General features: G+C 43.0%; 1 protein-coding gene across 3 annotated transcripts in view; it reads left to right on the top strand.

Annotated features, from left to right (window-relative positions):
• The first annotated feature begins 801 nt into the window (after nt 1–801).
• Nucleotides 802–20,785, top strand: part of PTK2 (protein tyrosine kinase 2) — a 234,875-nt gene continuing 214,891 nt past the window's right edge. For all 3 annotated transcript variants that reach the window (XM_021688823.1, XM_021688822.1, XM_044914687.1), the window contains exon 1: nt 802–869. The gene's annotated coding sequence lies outside the window, so the exon portion shown is untranslated. The remainder of the gene's footprint in view (nt 870–20,785) is intronic.

Here is a 20,785-nt window from a genome sequence, read left to right as displayed (position 1 = left end):
GCTGGTCTTCCAGGACACTGCTGTGCAAGGGGAATTGGTTCTCAGTGTGTCCCACTGCTGAATCAGGATCTGGCTCTCTTGTGCCTGCTGACTCATTTACTGTACTTCCATCTTTTATATTGTTTGGGTCTCCATCTTCCATGTTAGAAGATTTTCTCAGAGCTTCCAAAATCTTGGCCTTTTTCTCCTTTCAGTTCTCCCTGTGCTGTTTCAAACATTTTTAAAAATATTTATTTCGAGAGAGAGAGTGCGTGCGCGCACGACAGAGAGAGCAGAGAGCACAAACGGGGAGGGGCAGAGGGAGAGGAGAGGGAGAAGCAGACTCCCCGCTGAGCAGGGACCCCCCCCCCGCCCCCGACGCAGGGCTCGATTCCAGGACCCCGGGATTACGACCTGAGCCAAAGGCAAATGCTTAACTGACTGAGCCACCCAGCCACCCCTGTTTAAAACATTTTTTAAAAAATATCTCTTTAGTATAATTTTAATGGGAGGCAGTGGAATAGATGCCTATGCTCTGTCATTGTACCGTGCACTTACTATCTAACTACGCCCTTGTTTACAATTTTTGATATGTTTTAATGGTTTTCAGTTGCTTCACTTGTATTTTTTAAGCAGAAAGTAGGTTTGAAGACAGGGATGTGGTGCCCTGTTTTTACCCCTCATCCCAGGTGTTGCCCGGTGGGCATGCATGGGAGGTAATGGAAGTGGCTGAGGTGGTGAGTTCAGTAGGACTTCAGGGTTTTATATGCGCATGTTGTTTCTCCTTGTCAGGTTCTCGGAGGACTATGGAAAGAGGAAAGAGAAGCTAGGAGCATTTCCTTTAAACTGATGTTTGATTTCTTCACAGAGTTATCGTGGCCTTCGGAACTGTGAGTATAATTCTCTTGCTACATTTGTGTCTTGGTTTTTTGTTTTGTTTTGATTTTTCTTTCATCTGTTTAGGGTTTCTTTGACATACAGTAGAAACAAATAAAGCACAGTAGGTGAGGGAAGAACTATTAGTTGTTTAGTGCCTTTTACGTGTGCTTTGAGGCAGGCGGGTAACAGTAACGTCCGGGATAGTGGTGACGTAGCAGCGTGTGCTCTAGAAGAGTGCCCGAGCACCGCAGACACTGGGAGTTCCAGCTGCTCAGTGAGTCTTCCCGGTAACCCCATGAATGAGGCTACCCTTTGCCCTGTTTCACATTTGCATAACTGAAACAGGTTAAAGGTTACTAAGTTAGTAAAGGGCAAAGCTGGGATTCAGACTCAGTCTGGCTTTGGAGCCTGTGCTTTTTACTTGTGTCTTTTCCTTATGGGCTCTGGATTCAGATGTTGGCTTGGCTACTTACTTACTAACTCTTCACTAACTACCGAAACCTAGCTTTCTCTCCATTCTAACTCTTTACTGACTACCTAAACCTGGCTCTCTCCTCCGACCAAGGGTGCTGTTGACAGGACTGCTTTCCCAGGGCTGCGGTGAAAATGCCGTAAGAAATGTGAAATGTATGCAGCATTCACAAATGTTAGCCATTAATACTCGGTGGCATTTTCCCTACTTTAATGAGAGGAAAACTGAGCCCCAGAGATTGGGTTATTTGTGATTTGTTAATTTGTTACCTTGGCACTTGCGCTGCCCTCAACAGTTGGGAGGTTGTAGAATTGAGATTCTATCCCAGTTTGTCTTGTTTCCAAAGACTGCTCTTTCTGGTAGACCTAGTGGCAAATTGAGGACAGGTAGTTGATAGACGATTCATAAATCTCTCTTGGGGTATTAGCATTGGTAAACATTTTATTTTACCCATACGTTGCTTTGGTAAAAGCCTCATGAACTTAGACTTCATGGATTCAGAATTCAGGATCATTTATAATTATGTTGAATTTGACTTTGGCAAATGTCTTTGTGTTAGATTTCCAAGGGGCAGGGCCCTGGATTGTTTTTCCATTTCCTTCTGGGGGTCAGTTCACTTTCCTCTTTTGTTCTCCTTTCTCCCCCAAACCCACTTTTGTTTCTGCCAGGATTAGGTATTAGGGAAGGGAAATTATGTCATGCAGTTTCAATTTCCAAGTAAGGCCTGGAAGTCGTGCTCCTTTTCTCTAATTCCTTCTACCCTTGGCTGCGAGAGGCACCTGCTCTGTGTGTGTGCTCTGCCAGGTGTGACTATGCTGTCTTTTGGAGAAGGCCATGCCCAGCTGTTTTACACCCCTGTCTCCCCCGCCCCGCCCCGCACATTCCATGTTTCTTCCTGTAGCAGTGTGCTATATTTATTGGGTACAAGTCTGTTTCTGCATCTTCAAGGGCAAAGACTTTATTTCATCTCTGCATGTTTTCTGCTTGGCCCATAGGTAGTTTTCACTAAATGCTGGATGAAGGAATATTTAATGTTTGCCACAAAATAAGTTCTTTTTTCTTAGTGGATCCAAACAAGAGGGAGAATATCAAGTATAACTTTTCAGCAGCATTAGCTATTAAAAATAGTTCATCTTGGTAGAGCACAAGACAGTTTCATATTTAGCAGAAATTACACAGAAATTTTTCTTCTTAATGTGGTGTGCAGTGGAATGAAGGCCTTACAGGGAACTGAGAGCCCGTTCATGGCTCACTGGAACTTTGAGCACTGGGATATAATCTGCTGCTTCTAGTTTGGCACTCCCCTCCCCTCCACCCCTGTTTGAAAATATGTAAACCCAGGAAAATAACCTTATAACCAGTGTTTCTGTAACTGTTTCCCCCAATTCTGGACAAATGGTGAGGCCACATGAGTCAGCCTGGCTTTGTACAGCATCAGCTTAATGATCTGCTGAGATCTGGGTCCCTTGATATACCTGAGTGCCCTGGTCCCCTTGAGCCCCTGTAGGATGGATCAGGTTCTTGGTTCTTGATTTGTTTTGGGGTGTTGCATTATAAGGCAGAAACTTGGGATGGAGGTGTTTTACAACCAGAATTCTAGGAAAGCAAAGAAAAGTTTTGGAGGAGTTGAATTGCTGGAATACGTATGGAGATTATTTTCAGGGAATGGGGTGTGGGGAGGCAGTAGACAGAAAGGAAGGTTGCCTGGAGACCCGTCTGAAAACCCCCATTTTGTGAATAAAGATGGCTTTTTTAGCATCAGGGCAGCTGAGAACAATTGACATAGATTGAACTCTGAGGGTCTTGGAGCTGTTTATCGAAACAAAGAGTCACTAGGGTCAGGCGTGCTGGCTGTCGGCTGCGGGGGCAGCTGTCCCTCGGTGTTCAGCCCCGAGATGCGACTGAGCTTTGGAAAGCTGGTGTGTGGGGAATAGACACCGGCGGTGGGGGAAGGTAGAGGACAACCAAGAGACCTGTCGGCTGGCCATTGAGGGAGCCAGGTGAGCAGCAGTGGAGGCTTGGACTGGAGCAGGAAAACTGGAGGTGGTGAGAAGCAGTTGGGCCCTGGATGTATTTCAAAGGTAGAATCAGTAGGGTTTGCTGACAGATTGGATAAGGGGTGTGAGGACAGAGGGAGGAGTTGAGTTGACTAGAAGGCTCTTGGCCTGGGCAACTAGATGGGGGGAAGGCTGTGGGTGGAACTTGGTGTAGAGGGGCAGATGGGGAGCTCACTCATAGGCATTTTAAGTTTGCGATTCTGTTAGAGATCCAAGTAGAGATGTCATGTAGGCAGTTGTAAATAGGCATTCGGAGCTTGGAAGAGAAGTCTGAGCTGGAAGTGGCAATGAAAACGCAGTGACACTCTGATCACTGAGGGAGTGAGCACAGAGAAGACAAGCCAGCCCGAGCCTTGGGCCACTCTGCCATCGAGTGCTCAAGGACAAACGTGAGCAGTGGTTGGCACAGAGCAGGTGTGAGGAGGACCAGAAGCACTGGCACCATGGGAAGAAGGGAAGAAAGTTCCAGGAGGAGGATGGGATCAACTCTGTGAAGCGTCAGGAAAGGTCATGATGAGGATTGAGGTTTGGCGACTTGGAGGGCGCTCGGCAGCGTTCAGAGCAGTGTGGGGGCGTGGTCAGAATGAAAGCCGGCCTGGCCCATGGTGTGAAGGGGGAGAGAGTAGTGAGACGGATTGCGTCCAGGTGCCTTAGGTCCAGGGTATGTACAGTCATCCTCACACTTAACTCACCATCTGGGTGCTGAGCAGCCCAACCCAGCCGGGTCCCTGAGGTCCGTGGGGGTGTTTTCATGTTGCAGGTGGGGAAAGCTCAGGGTCAGAGCTCACAGTAGCTTTCTCAAGAGTACGGAGCTGGTGGGCGGTGATGCCAGGCCGCAGACCACGCGTGCTGTCCTCAGCTGCCTGCCTCCTGAGGGTTTCGAGAGAGACTATTGAAGGGGGAAAGGGAGTAGTGTGGTTGAAAAGTTGGAGGAAAACACTTATGTCCTGCTTGAAATGCTTCTATTAGAGATTCTGTTTCTTTTTCTTACTTGCAAATTGCACTTCTATCAGAGGTGGTAGGAGCATGTGTTAAAAGTAAAATAATGTTGAAAGGTACAGCGGGCTCCTGTCCTGCCCTCCACCCACCATCTGCCTCCCAGAGGTGCCTGTAGTCCTGGTTAGCTGTTTCTATTAGCATTTATGTCCCCGGTTCCCAGCAATATCTGTGTAGAGGCAGGGTCATCGATGGGTCAGTTTTAGAAAAAGTTACATTTTGAACTCCCATTTTCCGCACATAGTTGTATCACAGTTTTTGTTTAGATCCATAATTTGGTTAATTGTTTTGACTTTGTTAATGTTGCTCACCTTTGAGCCGGTTAATGTAGCATGATTATATTTCCTTTTTGTTCAACTTTTGTTTATAAGTTTTCTTGAGCTTAACAGTTGCGACTTTTTTTTTTTTTCTGTTTACTTGATATTCTTAAGAGTTCTCACTCTCTCTGATAGCTCTGTAAGTAAGGTCTCTTAATAAAATTTTCCATGTGCTCAAGCATATTACTTTTGTCTTCACCCCCAGGGACATCTGTTTTCTTGCATGCTGGACAGGTTGCTCTCCCGGCCTGCTAGAAATGGTACCAGGGTTGAGGTGTGCAGGGCAGATCCTGCCGGAACGGGTGAGACCAGGTAGAGAATGCTGATGGGGAAGACAGTGATGGGAGGCTCAGAGGGAGGGGGGCAGAGTCCTCCTGAGGGAGCAAGTCTGGGAAGGGTGAGCGGAGTTCATGGTAGTTGGGGAAAGGCATTCCAGGTGGAGAAAGTGAGAATAAGCAGAGCTGGACAAGATTGATTACTTTTTGTTAACCTACAAAGCCTCTGTCGTGGTGCCTTGTTAGGTGGAATATATTAACTTAGTTACAGACTCTTCCTTAAAGAGATTTAAATAGGTTTACGTGGGAAATATGACATTCAGATTGTTAAACATCTGTCATAAATTTCTTATTTTTTGAAAGATTTTATTTTTTAAGTAATCTCTACACCCAACGTGGGGCTCAAACAACCCCAAGATCAAGAGTCGTACGCTCTACTGACTGAGCCAGCCAGGTGCCCCGGTCATAAATTTTTAGTATATGTGCTGCCGAAGCGAGCACACCCCTGTCATAAATTTTTAATGTTTTCTTAAAACCTGAGCATAGGATATATCAAGACACTTAAATCCAAGAGATAATCTTAAACTGTTGATTTCATGTATTGGTTCATGGAAAAATCTTTATGGAATATCTGTCACAGAGGCGGCCTGGCCCGGTCAGTCATCATGCAGGAGCGGACACTGTAGCCCCCAGTGAGTGACCACAGGACATTTCAGAGGCTGCTCTGTGTCCAGCTGGATGCGCAGGATGCTGTGCAGGGAGGCTGGGGGTGTCATGGAGGCGGGCAGGTGCAGCCCTGGTCTCTGGCCCAGTTAGGGAGGCCCATCAGGAACGAGATGGTGCAGAACCAAGAGTGAGTGGATTGGCTTCTTTTGAAAAGAAGCATCGCTCAGTTTGAAATGCTGAGGCAAAATTGTAAGAAATAAAGTCCGTAAGTGCCTTTCATCACTGCCAACTCCAGGGCACCTTTTATGTTGATGCCTGCCTGTTCTCATGGGACGGTCAACACCCTGTGTTTAGTTTAGTGGGTCTGCCGTGTACAGATGTTACCTGCTGTCTGAAGCTTTCACTTTATACTCAAAGCTTTGCGAAGAACACCCTTTATCTTTCCAGTATTAGTTATGTTTGTGATTCCGGAATTGTATGTGAGGGAAGTTGTCAGAACTGTGATACCTGCCATTTCTGTGTGTCATTCATTGTGTGTATTTGAGTTGAACGCAGTTTTTATAATAACAAGGTAGTGCTTACTGTCCCCATGCGGGAGAGGAGAGCCTGGAGCCGGATTACGGGACTGTCTGCCTGAGGCTCCATGTGGTGACGGCAGGCTCTCCTGTTCCTTTGCATGAAAGCTTAGCCCTTGTTCTGAAGTGCGATGGTGCTTCTGTGTGCGGGCCCTGACTGTGATGGGGTGGGGGGGCTGCCGCCCGCTGAGCGGTGTGCAGACCCTCAGTATTGTCGCGTGCCAACCACGCTTCCGCCATGTAGGAGTGTGTTGTCACTGGTGTTGCCAACCATTGCATGTGGTTCTCGGTCATTGGTGTTCCTGCTCATACTGAAGAAAGATTGGGGTTTCATCAAATACTTGTAAAAATGGGAAAATAGGTCTGTTTCTGACCCTAGCAGTAGGCAGGCAGCTTTTCCTGTGATTCTTACACTCTGAGTAAGGGGGAGAGAGGATATTTCTTTCTACCTGCCTTGGCATATTGTAGATGTTGGGGGGCGCGCAAGTAGGGTGTTGAGAGTGGGGATGGCAAGGAAGCATTTTAGATTTGGGTCTCCTGCTCCTGAATTCTAAGTGGTTTAACAAAATATACAAACTTTCCATCATTTCTTCTTTGAAAAAGTGTCTATTAAAAAGGATAGGTGTCTCAGCAGAAAATTCAACTGAAAAAATGGCCAAAATACTTGAGTAGCTAATTCCTCCATTTCCTGTAGATAACAATAAGCACCCAAGAAGACGCTCGCCGTCATTGATCATTAGGGAAGTGCCTGTGACAGCCTCAGTGAAGTGGCACTGCAGTCCTATGAGAAGGCCTCCCATTACCCCAAACAAGGCTACGGAAGGTAACCGTGCCCAGGTGCAGGGGTGTGGGACAGCTGTAACTAGCTCAGGCTTTGCTGGTGGGGATGCAAAGGGTTGTAACCATTTTGAAAAATAGTTGGGCAGTTTCTTATAAACTTGAATATATACTTTTCATACAATCCAGCAGCCCTACATGGAGGCCTTTATCCAAGAGAAATGAAAACTTATGTCTACACAAAGGCCTGTCTATGATTGCTTATAGCAGCTTTATTCATGTTTACTGAAAATGGAAAACAACTCAAAGGTCCATAAAGTGGGAAATGGGTGAACAGGTTGCGGAGCCCCTCTGCAGTGGGATCCTGTTCGGCAACAGAGAGGTACTGACTACTGACATCCTCAGCAAAACGGGCAAGTCTCCAGAGCCTTCTGTTAACGGGCAGACACAGAGCTCTATACGGCTGTGGTTCCACCCTGATAACATTTGGATAAAGACAAAACTATGGGAACGAATCGGATCAGTGGTTGCCGGGGGCTGAGTTCGGGGGGAGGAGCGGATTGAGTACAAAAGGGCATGAGGGCGCTTCGAGGGTGATGGAAATAGGCCATGTCTTCCCTGTGATGGTGGTTATACACTGAATGTGTTAGTCAGAACCCAGTGAACAATGTTTTACTGTATGTAAATTTTACCTCAATAAGCCAAACCTAAAAAAAGATAGGTGACTTATGTATATACACACGTAGATATTATGCACACACATTTATACACACACTTGAGCTCGATTTTTCTTTCCAGTGGATTAAATTTTATTTTTCTGGATTAGGTGTCCTGGAAGTTTAAGTGAAACAGGTTATAGCACGGACACTTCCTGAAAACGTATGATCTTGGAGTCTTTGGTTGATTTTTATATTCTTGTCCATGACCTGAAGGCTTTATAATGTGTTTTGTTTTTGTATAACACGGTTATATATTATAGATATCATGTAATTAGCATAAATAAGAGGTGTTTTAAAAGTTAAATTATTTTAAGATTCCTTCCATGTTGTTCAAGCTCTTGTAGCTGTGGAGAAAAATAGTTCTACTAGCTTTAAAAATTAATAAAAAATGTTTTCTCTGATTCACGACAAACTTGATGATACAGTCTTCGGCGCTGTCTTTGATCAGCTACAGTAATTGTAGGGTACAATTATATTTTAAACCGCTAGACATAAGAATGTACACAGAAAATAATACAAGTTAGCTTCACTAAACTTAAGGCTTAATTGTGATTGTAAATCAGGTCTCTTCACAGTATGTAAGAGGGTTGCTTGTTATTACAATGTGGTGCTTTGTGATGTCCTGCAGAGCAGTTGTTTAGCATTTTTTGCTAATAAACCCTTCTTAGCAAAGCCACAAGAGTAGGCAGGGAGGGGGATTAGAGTGGAAAGTTGTGTGTGTTTTTAATTTTCATTTAAAAATCAAAATTTGTTTGACTTTAGAAAATAAGAAGGCCATTCATTTAAATGATGAGGTCTTCATTATTTTATGATCAGAGGATATTGCAGTGTGCGGTTATAATGGGATCAGTGATACAGTAAGGTGCATTGTAAGAGGCCCTCCCTGAGCTACTTTGTGTTTGCTTATCACACGCGCTGCTCTGGGTTCTTAGGGCTGGCTTCACTGTCTCTGGTAACCTTGTACTCTAAATGGTCATCACGCAGTAAATCTGCACTATGGGCCTCCTTGAGAGTTGTGTTTGGGAACAGAAGAGAGAATAGGATGTTCTGCCTGGCATTTTTTATTGTCTGACTCTGTCCCTATGTTTTGCTGCGGGAATCTCTGCGTGAACTGGTTTTGAAGGCTTGGACCCGTGCTGGGATGCTTCTTGCAGTTGGTGACCTGTCCAGCTGCTGTCAGCCGGGTGGCAGTCCTGGTGCAGTTGTCACGGTGCAGCTGCAGGGCCTCTGTGTGCGTCCGTGTAAGCAGGTGTGCTGCTGTACGACACGCGTGGAGGGTCACTGCCACTCACGATGTCCGCTCTTCCACCGAGAAGTTGTATGTGCAGAATAGAACAGGAGTAGACACGTGGAGCATGAAGTTCTGAAAGTGTTAAACCGTGTTTTTCTTCTATTTTTCAGAAGGGTGCTTAACGGGTCTTCTTAAAATGTAGTGAAAGATACGAAACTCAGTTTTGGCTTTTCTGGGTGACTCAGGATCCTCAGTACTAACACCTGTCATTTCCAGTGTGTGGTAGCCCCACTTCTGCCTTTTTCCTCAACGTCAGGCTGTGCAGCCTGTGCGGTGGGCAGCCTCTGAATGCCCTTCCACCACCTTTTCTAATTTGTTGCTCCTTGTTTTTGTTGTTGTCGTTTTTGTTTTAAGTGAAACCTTGTTTTCTTTTATGGAAAAGTTTTAAGAAGTAATATAGCCAACTTCCAAATACCCTTCACCTAGATTCACCAATTGTTAACATTTTGTGACATTTGCCTTCATTCCCCGCCCCCCCCATATAGATGTACACACACACACACATTTATTTTCACCCTTAGAGAGTAAGTTGCTCATTTCATGCCCTTTACTCTTAGATACTTCAGTGAATATTTACTAAGAACAAGGACTTTTTACATAGCCAAAAATAATCAGTATAGGTATCAAATTGGCAAAATTTAACATTGCCTCATTCTCTGGTATACAGTCCATATTCATAGTTGCTCTGTTAATTATAGCAGTTTTCCCCCATACAGGACCCAGTCTAGAATTACGTGTGGTATTTATTGATGTTACTGTGGCCTTTTTAGTCTGGATATGTTTCTCAGCCTTTCTCTGTCATGGCATTGACTGTTCTAGTTGTTTCATAGGTCATTCTTCCATTTGGGTTCTTGTGATGTTTTCTCATGATTAAACTCAGATTATGCATTTTGGGGGCCAGGCTATCAGAGAAGTGGTACTGTGCCTTTCTCAGGGCATCATATCGTTTCTCATATCCATTATATCCATCTCAGGATGGCACATGATGCCGGCTTGTTCTTTTTTTTTTTTTTTTTTTTTTAAAGATTTTATTTGACAGAGAGAGAGACAGCGAGAGAGGGAACACAAGCAGGGGGAGTGGGAGAGGGAGAAGCAGGCTTCCCGCTGAGCAGGGAGCCCGATGCGGGGCTCGATCCCAGGACCCTGGGATCGTGACCTGAGCCGAAGGCAGACGCTTAACGACTGAGCCACCCAGGTGCCCCCCGGCTTGTTCTTTTATTGGTGAGGTTAACACCTAGGAATTTGTGGGGCTGCAGATTCTTAGACCCTACTCCTGACCTGCTAAGTCAGAAACTTAGGGCTTGAGGCTATGTTTTTAACAAGCCCTAAAAATTATTTTGATGTATTCTAAAATTTGAGAATTACTGATCTTAGGTGATCAATTAGGATGACATCTGCCTAGTGTCTTGCACTCTAAATTAGCATTTATCCTTTGTAATTACATGAGGAATCTGTAGGGGGAATATTTGAGGCTGTGTGACCTTTTGAACTTTCAAACTGATAGTTTGGTCCCTCACTGATGATTCTTTTTTTTTTTTTTAAGATTTTATTTTTATTTATTTGAGACAGAGAGAATGAGAGAGAGAGAGAGAGAGAGAGAACACATGAGAGGGGGGAGGGTCAGAGGGAGAAGCAGGCTCCCTGCCGAGCAGAGAGCCCGATGCGGGACTCGATCCAGGGACTCCAGGATCATGACCTGAGCCGAAGGCAGTCGCTTAACCAACTGAGCCACCCAGGCGCCCCCTCACTGATGATTCTTGCTTGAAACAGTTACTAGGTAGCCGCTCAGTGGGGATGCTGTTCCTTCTCACCTGTCAGCTGGTATTCTCTTGTAAGGAGAGTTTCCTCTCCTTTGTTCACTCACTCACTCGTTCACCAGCTAGCACTTCACGGATTCTTGTTTGATTCAGTGGCTTATAGTCCTTAACTCTCATTCATTTTGATGCTGGAATGCCCCCTGATTTGGCCTTCCCCAAGATCACCTCCTGTGTTTTTTTGACGTGTCCCCGTTATTTTCTGAGCATTTCCTTCCTTTTGGCCAGTAAGATACTCCCAGCATTTCTTGTAGTTTCTCTGCCCCGTCGTGGAATCAGCTATTTCTTCAAGTATCCTTGGTTCCATTTGGTGGGAAATGGAGTTTAGAGGCCAGGGTCTGAGTGGTAGGTGTGCTCCTTTGCCGCCAGGTGTTACCACTTCCAGCGCCCTCTGTGTGTGCACACGTGCATTTGCACCTCTACTCAAGATGCAAACATCTTGTTATATTCTTATGGGCTGATGAGGTCTCTGATTAGTTTCATTGGCTTCTAGTTGATACTTTTCTTTTTTCTTTCCTTTTTTTTAAGCTCGGGCCCCTGGGGGGGCAGTCTCACATGCACCTTTGTACTTTGGTAATTAGTTAAAGGTTGGCATAGAATGTAGAATTCTCAGATTTGGGGGTTTGTCTTGGGGTTCCCCTGCTTCCAGCACCCCTCCTCTAAATTTCAGTTGGTCCTCCAGCCCCCACCTCTTTATTCTAAGGCCTCATGCCATTGAGACTTCTGCTTTCTGCCCCTAGAGCTCGCCCTGGGGTGGGAAGCACGTTTAGTCAGAGGAGCAGCAAACGGACAGGTGTCCCGGGGTAACTCCGTTGTTCAGGGGAGAGCCTTCACCTCTGCTGTGTGCCTCTGGGCTTCCTGGGTTGTCCAGCCTATGCACAGTTTCACCGTCTGCCAGGGATTTGGGCAGTGTATTTATATTCAGACTTGGAGCTCAGCATTTTGCAGCCCTCTTGTATCCAGAATTTCCCCCTTAAATTTATAGCCGCTTGGCTGCACATTAAGATGGTACAGTAAGGCTGCAGCCCTGCCCTCCCAGAGTGGGGGCTCACAGTATTGCCAGGCAGGAAGGTGACAAACACTCCTAGTTTGTACCCGATGCAGGAGCAATTCTGACAGTAAATTCTTCTCAGGTGCTTGCCTGCCTTTGGTCATTCTCTCCAGTTCCTTCACATAGTTGTTTTTTAGTGAATTTGTCTGATTTTTATAATTATCTATGGGAGAAATTGCTCCATCGTCTTCCTGTAACCATTATGGAAGGCTCACACTCCCTTTTGTCTTACTATTTTTTTTTCCTCTGAAATCTAGCTTCATCTTTATTTTTGTACCCAGTGTTTCATTATGGTAATTTTCAAGCAAATGGCAAAGTTGCGAGAATTTATGGTTAACATCCATAGGCTCCTACACTCCCTGGATTCTACCTATGGTGTGTTACTATTCTTGCTTTCCCACGTAAATAACCAATTATCCATTCCTCCATCCACTAATCCATTTTATTTTTTAGGGTGTATTTCAAAGTAAATTGCAGATACCAGTATACTTCACTGTATGTGTTTCAGCTTGCATATTGTTTACTAGAGTTCATTATTTGTTTAAGGTGTTTTCTTTCAGTGTAAAATTTATATACCAACTGCGTGTCACTCAAGTGTACATTCACTGAATTGTGGCAAATGCATCCACCTTTGCAACCTAAACACTTACTGAAACACAGACCGTTATCATTTCCCCCGAAGGTTCCTTCATGCCCTTTGTACTCAGAGTCCTTGCCCCAACCCCTGCTGCCGTCCTCACCCTGACGCCTGACAACTGCTGTTTTCCCCCCTCAGATCAATTCTGCCGGCCCAGGAATTTCCTGTCAACAGAATCATACTGTGTGCGTGATGTGTGAGGCTTGTTTTAGCGTAGTATTGCTGAGTTCATCCATGTTGTTTTGCGTATCTGTAATTCATTCCTTTTTAAAAAAAAAATTTTTTTTTTGAGAGGGAGTGGAGGAGGGGCAGAGGGAGAGAGAGAATCTTAAGCAGGCTCCATGCCCAGCGCGAGGCCCAATGTGGGGCTCGATCTCATGACCGTGAGATCCACAACCTGAACAGGAACCAAGAGTCGGATGCTCAGCTGACTGAGCCACCTAGGCTCCTCCTTGTTCCTTTTAATTGCAGAGTTGTATTTCATTGTATGAGTCTATCATATCTTGTTCATCCATTCTTTTCTTGATAAACAGCTTTATTTTTGAAAGACACTTTTGCTGGGTGTGTAGAATTTTAGGTTGACAGTTACTTTCTTTCAGCATGCTAAACATGTTGTTCCATTATCTTCTGGTCTTTGTGCAGATTTGTGAAACTTATTTTCTACAACTTTTTCATCTCTGATACTCTGCCTTGCAAATTTCAGCCACTCAGCTTCCGAAAACTTGACGTTGTCTCTCCTCACTTACCCGGGGCTGCTGCGCTCTGCTTGGATTCCCTTCCTGTGACCCTGGGCCGCGGTTGCTCCCAGCTGGACAGAGAGGGATGGTGGGGCTCACAGGCCTGCGCTGCTCACTGTCTCAAGATCTGGAAAAAGTAGTTTCATGGATTTTGACCATTTTCCCATTTGTTAACCATGGGCAGGGGGTTGAGGGGATGGGGAGGGGCGTTTTCCATCCTAGTTACTCCTGCATGTCTGAAGTGGATGACCCTAAGTCAGTGCTTTTTGTTCATATGCTCTATTTCTAAATTTTCTGAAAAATGTTATGACAAATTTACTTGTAATGTTAATTTAGCTACTGATTTTATGATCTAGAGAATCTCAAGTTAATTTCCGTTTTTACAGAGGGGAATCTGTATTTTGGCAAAAACTTTCATTTTAGTTATTTTGTTATTAAACTGGCCTAGGGTAATTGGTTTATTCTGCATCGTATTTAATGGAAAGTAGCATTTCTTGCCTGGTTTACCAAATGCTGGGCTGTCTGTCACGAACGTAACAGTTAATCCCAACTCCAGGCAAAAGCCTGTTTGTTCCAGTCTCTTGCCCACCCTGTTGGTGCTGTGTTAATGTATGTGAGCAGCAAGGAGAGCTGGGCCTGGTGATGCGTGAACACGAATAGGAGGAAATGTGGGAGGATTTAGTCACTCATTCAGCACATAGTTGAGCTCCTGCAGTGACCCAGGCGCTGTACAGAGATACTGTTCATTTTTCCCTCTGATCTTGCAGATGATTGGGTGGAGATTTGGAATTGTTTCTGGCTTTTCTCCTAGTTTTTGACATAAATTTTAGTAACTAAGTCTGTCCCTTTAAAAATACCTTTGTTAGTTTGTGAAGTAGAGATTATCGGTAATAGTTAATGCTAGAACTATGAGTATTAATCAAAATAATTTTTTACTGTGTAAATCTTTTATGAAATGACATACCATAAAACGAGTATGCATATGCCGCATAGTTTTTATCCAGCAGTGGCGGCTGCTTTGAAATAAAAAGTCCAGGAGAATAATGGTGTTTGGGTGTGTGTATGATGTAACCTTGGTACGACATAGGTTAGGACCTACTCTAGAATGAGGGGCTGACTGATTTCTGGGCCTCATGGCTGGCTGGACTAGTACTTGAGACTTAATGCGGAAGGATTTGGGCACCTGGAAATGATAGTTTTGTTCTGGACCTGCAGTGTTGTTGGAGGCCTACCTGTTGCATTTATGTGGAAACCGTTTATCCTACATTATCCCCTTTTGGTGGACCTAGGGCAGATGAAGCTTGGTCAGCCCTTGAGCTAAACTTTACCTGGGAAAACTTTAATCACTCATGTGTGCGCTTCGTTTTGTCATAAATCCTCATATAAATTTCTTGAATGAAAAATTCTGAATTAGTGAATGTATGATTTTTAAAATAACAATTTATGGGTTCTCTTGAATTTGACTTTCAATCTTAAATCTTTAGATTTATTAAAGATTAAGATATACTTTTATTTATTAGGCAACGAAGGTCATTTTCTGTTATGGTGCATAAATCTGGAAGATTGTTCAGACAGTTGAAGAAAATGTTTCTGTTTGCCCTTACGCCCCACCTTTTTTCCCCACCTTACTTTTATTTAAGTAAGAAGATGTGAAAGGGAGGGAAGTCAGTGTATACCTTTTTATGCAAAAAAAAAAAAATGGAGTTAGTTGATAAGTGGATTTTATCAAGAAGAGGAGGGTGAAAAGCCTGCATGGCGTTTACATAGTGATCATGGTAGCTGATTACACAGTAGGACCTCTGGTGGTTGCTGCCCAGAATCGGCCCAGATGGCAGTGCAGAGTTACTCCCTTTGCTGCAGCTTGTGAGCTTGGTGACAGGTGCCTTCCGTCTGTGGTGTGTGACCTTGTGTTAAGGGGGTGAGGGTGGGGGCTGTGACAGGTGCGCACCAGGGAGAGAGTGTGCGGTCTTCTCCGAGAACTGCGAGCCTGAGGCTGGGCTCAGCTGAGCCGGAGGATGGTAAGAATGAGTGTACACAAAGAGAGATGATGTTGTACGAGGTGTGGATTGTACCCCAAGGTCACGTGGCAGCGGCTGTCAGGGTACTGCATACGTTTTGGGGACTAGGAATATGTAGTTAACGTTTTACGTTAAACCCTGCAGGTATTGATGCTGTTATTTTTGTGTTCTCTTATTCTCGTTAGATTAATTCACGTTTCTGTTGTTTACTTAAAGATAGTATTTGATTTCCATAAAAAGCTTGGGAAATATGCATTAGGAAATTCCTGTACTCAGAGGTGGTTCTTAGGCGGGAATTCAGGGATGCCAATGAAAGGAGTATGCCTTAAGCCAGCTGTGAGTCTATCCAGACTTTATATATACTTACAGCAAGAAACAAATGTACTTTCTCTCATAAATAATTTAAATGCACTTTATGTAGACAAATTCATTCATAACTTTATTTTTAGCACAATGAGGTGTGGAAATACTTAAAACCATAGCTGAACTAAATTATAGTTTCCCTAGGAAGTAAATATAAAAGCATGCAATAATGATTATAAGAAGGAAATTTAAATACTTTTAACATATTTTTGCAGTTCCTTGGTCCTTCTCCCCCCAGTCACTTAATGGGAAGTAAGACAGATTTTTAAAAAAAATATTTAAATTAGGTATATATATGTTTTAAGTAATTCCTGTATTATAGGAGATCCATGTTCCTCTCTGTTATAATTAGGTCTTATCATTTTCCCCTCAGATTTTGAATGTGTTCAGTTGTTGCTTTTGATTATCTTTCCATCTGTTTGTGATGTTTAGTTTTCCTGTTTTTAATGAACAATCTTATTATCTATAAGATGCATGGAAAGACTGCATCCCAGAAGAGCAATAGTCAGTGTTACAGTGGCTTTAATTAACTGAATGAAGCTTTTTTTCCTAAAATATTATCTTTCTAGGAAGTTAGTTCTCTAGAATACCTTCTATCTTAATGGATTGAGGCTGCAGGTACAGGTAATTTTTTTAGATTTCAAACTTTTGTGGGACTTAAGTTGAAAATGTTATATAGTGTTTCAACTTACAGTTTTGTCTACTTTTAAAATGTAGTACACTAAAGGACATAGACTGTGGGGCTGATAAGTTTTGAGTTGCTTTTTTACATTTGCTCTTGGAGGTGTGCAGAGGCCTTATAAGGAGTTTCAGTTTGGGAATTAGGAGCAGACAGACTGTCCTTGAGGTAAGTCCAAGATCCGATCTTCTTCTCAGGTCAGTTAAGGTCCCTGGAATGTGACAACAGGAGGCAGGAAGGTGCCCACAGTTGGCATTCCAGGTGAAATGGGTGCAAACCAGTTGCTCCTTTTGTCTTTGTTGGGGTGTCGTTTACAGTGGGGCTCCCCACCCACTCCCCAGTCTTACCTTTTAGCCATTTGTAGACTTTGGACTGCTCTGTGCATTTAGCTATAAATGTTGATTTATCTGCACATGTTTTTCTTCTTTTGACCTCTTCAGAGGATTTAGGTTTATAAAAATTAAAATGCCCATTGTGTCTTCTTCTGGTTTGCCCACAGTTGATTGTATTAGTTAAAAAAGGATTTGAATTGAGAAAGGTTTGACCTACTCTTAAAGGATAAAGACATACTGAGAATTGACATTACATAGATTGTCAGCACATTAAAAAAAACATAGCTCCGTTTTGTTGGTTTCAAATAATAGAGTGAATCTGAGATAGGTCTTCAGAAGCCAGTTTACAACTGGATCTTGGCTTTGAATCCCTCGTAGCCAGCCCAGAATGAGATAACCCTGTTTATTAGCAGGCGAGGTAACTTCGTTCTGGGAGGACTTGTCCAGTCAGTGGGTTCCTGCAGCCAGAGAGTCATGGAGACATCTGAGTCTACGTGTTACTTATGCTAAGGATCCATCAGGATAAATTATGATGAGACATACATGCTCACCTTTGGAGCAGGGGAGCTGCACCTTTGGTGAATTGCAGTCTCGATTCTGGATCCCTTCTCTAGTGGTTCATGTGAACATTTTTCCCAGTGTAGCCTGTGTTATAATGTGTATAACAGAGCAGTGTCTTGGAGCATTGCATGGGTGGGAAATGTTGGCTTCTTTCTCCATTTTGGTTCTCTCAGTTGTGGATGGCTTGCCTAGCAGATACACAGATAACATTTATTTACTGCTGAAGTTGTTCTGCCCTCCCCTTTCCTTTAAAACTCTGGGTTCTGATTGGCTCTGCATTTTGAACATACTCACTTCTGCTTATGGAATTAAGGTATGTGTGACAACAACATTGTATTTACAGTGCTGCTTCATCTTTTAACTCAGTTGGCTATTAGAAAAATGAATGTGTGTGGTAGGTGTTCTTCAGTTCTTTTAAAAAACTTCTTATTGTGGAAATTTTGAAGTATACATAAAACTAAAATCGGATAATGAACCCTTTTTCAACCTTCTGCCCTTATTTGTCCTATTTCCTCTCTCCCAGACTTTTGTTTGGCTGGAGTATTTTAGAGCTAATCCCAGACATCATATAAAGTTTCACCCGTAAAGTTCAGTATATGTTCCTAACAGATAAGAAATATAACCGTAATACCTTTACCATGCCTCCCATAATTAAAAGTAACTTAAAATCTTTTCTCTCAGGGTACTGGGTGGCTAAGTCGGTTGAGCGTCAAACTCTTGATCTCAACTCAGGTCTTGATCTCAGGGTCGTGGGTTTGGGTCCTGTGTTGTGTGCCACGCTGGGTGTGGAGCCTATTTAAATTAAAAAAGAAGAAAGAAAAAAAATAATAAAATATTTTCTCTAATAAAGCTAGGTAATGTTTAATTTTCTAATTTCCCCATTTATTTATTTATTTATTTATTTATTTATTTTCTTAAAGATTTTATTTATTTATTTGACAGAGAGAGAGAGACAGCGAGAGCAGGAACACAAGCGGGGGAGTGGGAGAGGGAGAAGCAGGCTTCCCGCGGAGCAGGGAGCCCGATGTGGGGCTCGATCCCAGGACCCTGGGATCATGACCTGAGCCGAAGGCAGACGCTTAACGACTGAGCCACCCAGGCGCCCATTTTCCCCATTTTTTAAAAAAGCCTTTTACCTGTTGGTTGGCATATCTCTAACATTTCCCACTCCCTGCTTTTTTACCTGTTCAGTTTTATTTTTAAATAACGGCTTTTGTTGTTGCTCTTGAAGAAACTGTCACTTATCCTACAGAATGTCCCACATTCTGAATTTGGCTGATTGTATCATGTGATGTCATTTAATTCATAAATTTCAAAACTGGTTGCTAGAAGTCCAGTTAGAAAGAGCTTCAACTCTGGGGGCCAGAAGACTTGCTGTTGGCTTCACCTCTTAGGGATGGTGCCATTAATCATTTGTTCAGATGGTGTTGTGATTCTTCCACCTAGTGGCTTTTGCAGGCATTGATGGTGGTTGCCTGGGTACTTTGTATCAGAATTGCAGAAACAGTGATGATCTGATTCAGCCATGCCTTCTGTGCTTGCTTGCTGGAGCTTTCTTGTTTGTTTTTTTAACTATTTGGGTATCCTGAAATGTAGCCCATACAGAAAAGGTAGGATAAATGCATAATTCTTGTATTTACTAGTTTCAGAATTGTTGGCTAAGGGGCCAACAAACTCCAGTGGTGACTTAACACAAGTGAGAATTATTTTTAGTATCATAAATGCATAGATGTTAAGATGACCTATATGTGTGTGTGTATGTGTACACACATATGTATATGTTAATTTACTGCAGTCATTCTTTTTGATGGTCAGATTGCCCTTCATAGATATCTTCTGTGTCCTTAGGAAATGGCTCCAGTAATTTTTTATAGTTTTCTTGTTTATGGGCACTATAAAATAGTTCCAGGCTCAGTTTGTACCTTTCTTGCCACAGACCTGAAATCAGCCATCTCTCTAAGGAGCCTTGATTCCTTGTAGTGGGAAATGGTGTTTAGAGACTATAATCTGGTTACTGTGGTAGGTAATGCTGGCATATTGTTGCTTCTGGACTTTTTTAGGGTATAGAGATATGAAGTGTGTATTTTCTGGAAAGAGAAAAGAATAAGTCATGAGTTTATCTCGATACTTCCAATATAAATTTAAGATTAAAATGGTTTACTTCTTTGATTTTATGTTTGTATCTCATTTCTCTTTTGCTTAAAATCTTGGTTCTTAACATTAGCCCGTTTATGTCATTGCTTCATCATTCATGTGTGTGAAACTTGTGTTGTCCTTTCAGAATAACCGTGCCAAGACCTCTGAACGCATTTGAACATGGCTTCTCTGTTTCATCTTGGTGTCATTTATATTATTACTAAAAACAGCATTAGATTTCGTTATAGCTCTTGAATGCCATAGGATGTACCAGACTAGGATGTACAGTCAAATTACAGCTCCTCTCTGAAGTTATACCACCGCTCCGAAAGTTAGGCTTATTTGTTTCATTTTTGCTTTTGAAGGTTAGGGAGCGGTGGGAAGTTGCAAACACAGCTGATGGGAGTATCACTTTGTACATCCACTTCGGACAGTAGTTTGGCAGCACTTACTGAAGTGGAGAATGCACACTGGCCTAGTGGTTCCATTCCAGGTGGACACACAGCAGAGATGCGTGCACAAGAAACGAGTGATTTGTAATAGTCCCGGACTGGAAATAGCCCACTGTTCATCAAGGGTAGAATGGAGGGAGAATTGTGGTACATTCGTATGATGACGTCCTATCTAGCAGTGACTATGAAGCTCCATGCCACAGCATGGATGCTTTTCCTCAAAACATACTGTTTAAAAAATGGCTAAGCCCCAAAGAGTACATACTGTGTGATTTTCTTGTAAATGTTAAAAAAAGGATGTTTTTGAATTTCCACATTCTAATGTGGAACGTGTATGTGTGTATATTTCTTAGTGTAGCTCACCCTGACCACTTTATTTAATACTGCAACCTGCATTCCCCTATGTGCACACTTCCTATCCCTCCTACCCTGCTAAACTTAGTAATTTTTAAAATAACACTGCTTGACGATATACTGTATAATTTAGTTATTTATGATTTTATTGTTGTCTCTCTCCCCTGATAGAATGTAAACTCCTTGTGGGCAGAAAAAACGTCTGTGTGTGTGAGAGAGAGAGAGAGAGAGAGATACTAGAGTCGGTGGTAGCTTGAAACCAAATAGGGTGGGTGTATTTATACCACACAAATCAGCAAATGCCACACATCGGGGCTTTTCCCTCTCACTCCCCACAGATCCGATTGTTAACTACTTAGCAGTGCATCCTGTCGTGTATCTCTGTCTTTGTACACACACTGAGGTATTCATGGTACTGAACAGAGCCTGGCACATAGGAGGTGCTCACTAAATTCTTTGATGAATTTTATTATTGAAGAAATTTTGAGGTGCAAATGCAGAAACTTATACTAGCTAAAGTGGAAAAAGGGAATATATCATTTTAAGTAACTTGGAAATGTATTTCACAAGTAAAAGTTACCACTTGGTATCTGGAAATAAGTCTCTAGAAAGTCAACTAAGAAAAAGAAGTACCAATAAATCCTAAAG

This window comes from Neomonachus schauinslandi, chromosome 4 (assembly GCF_002201575.2).
Source record: "Neomonachus schauinslandi chromosome 4, ASM220157v2, whole genome shotgun sequence".
In the NCBI taxonomy this organism is placed as follows: domain Eukaryota; kingdom Metazoa; phylum Chordata; class Mammalia; order Carnivora; family Phocidae; genus Neomonachus; species Neomonachus schauinslandi.
The sequence above is the reverse complement of the archived record's forward strand: the minus strand, read 5'-3'. Positions and strand labels throughout refer to the sequence as shown.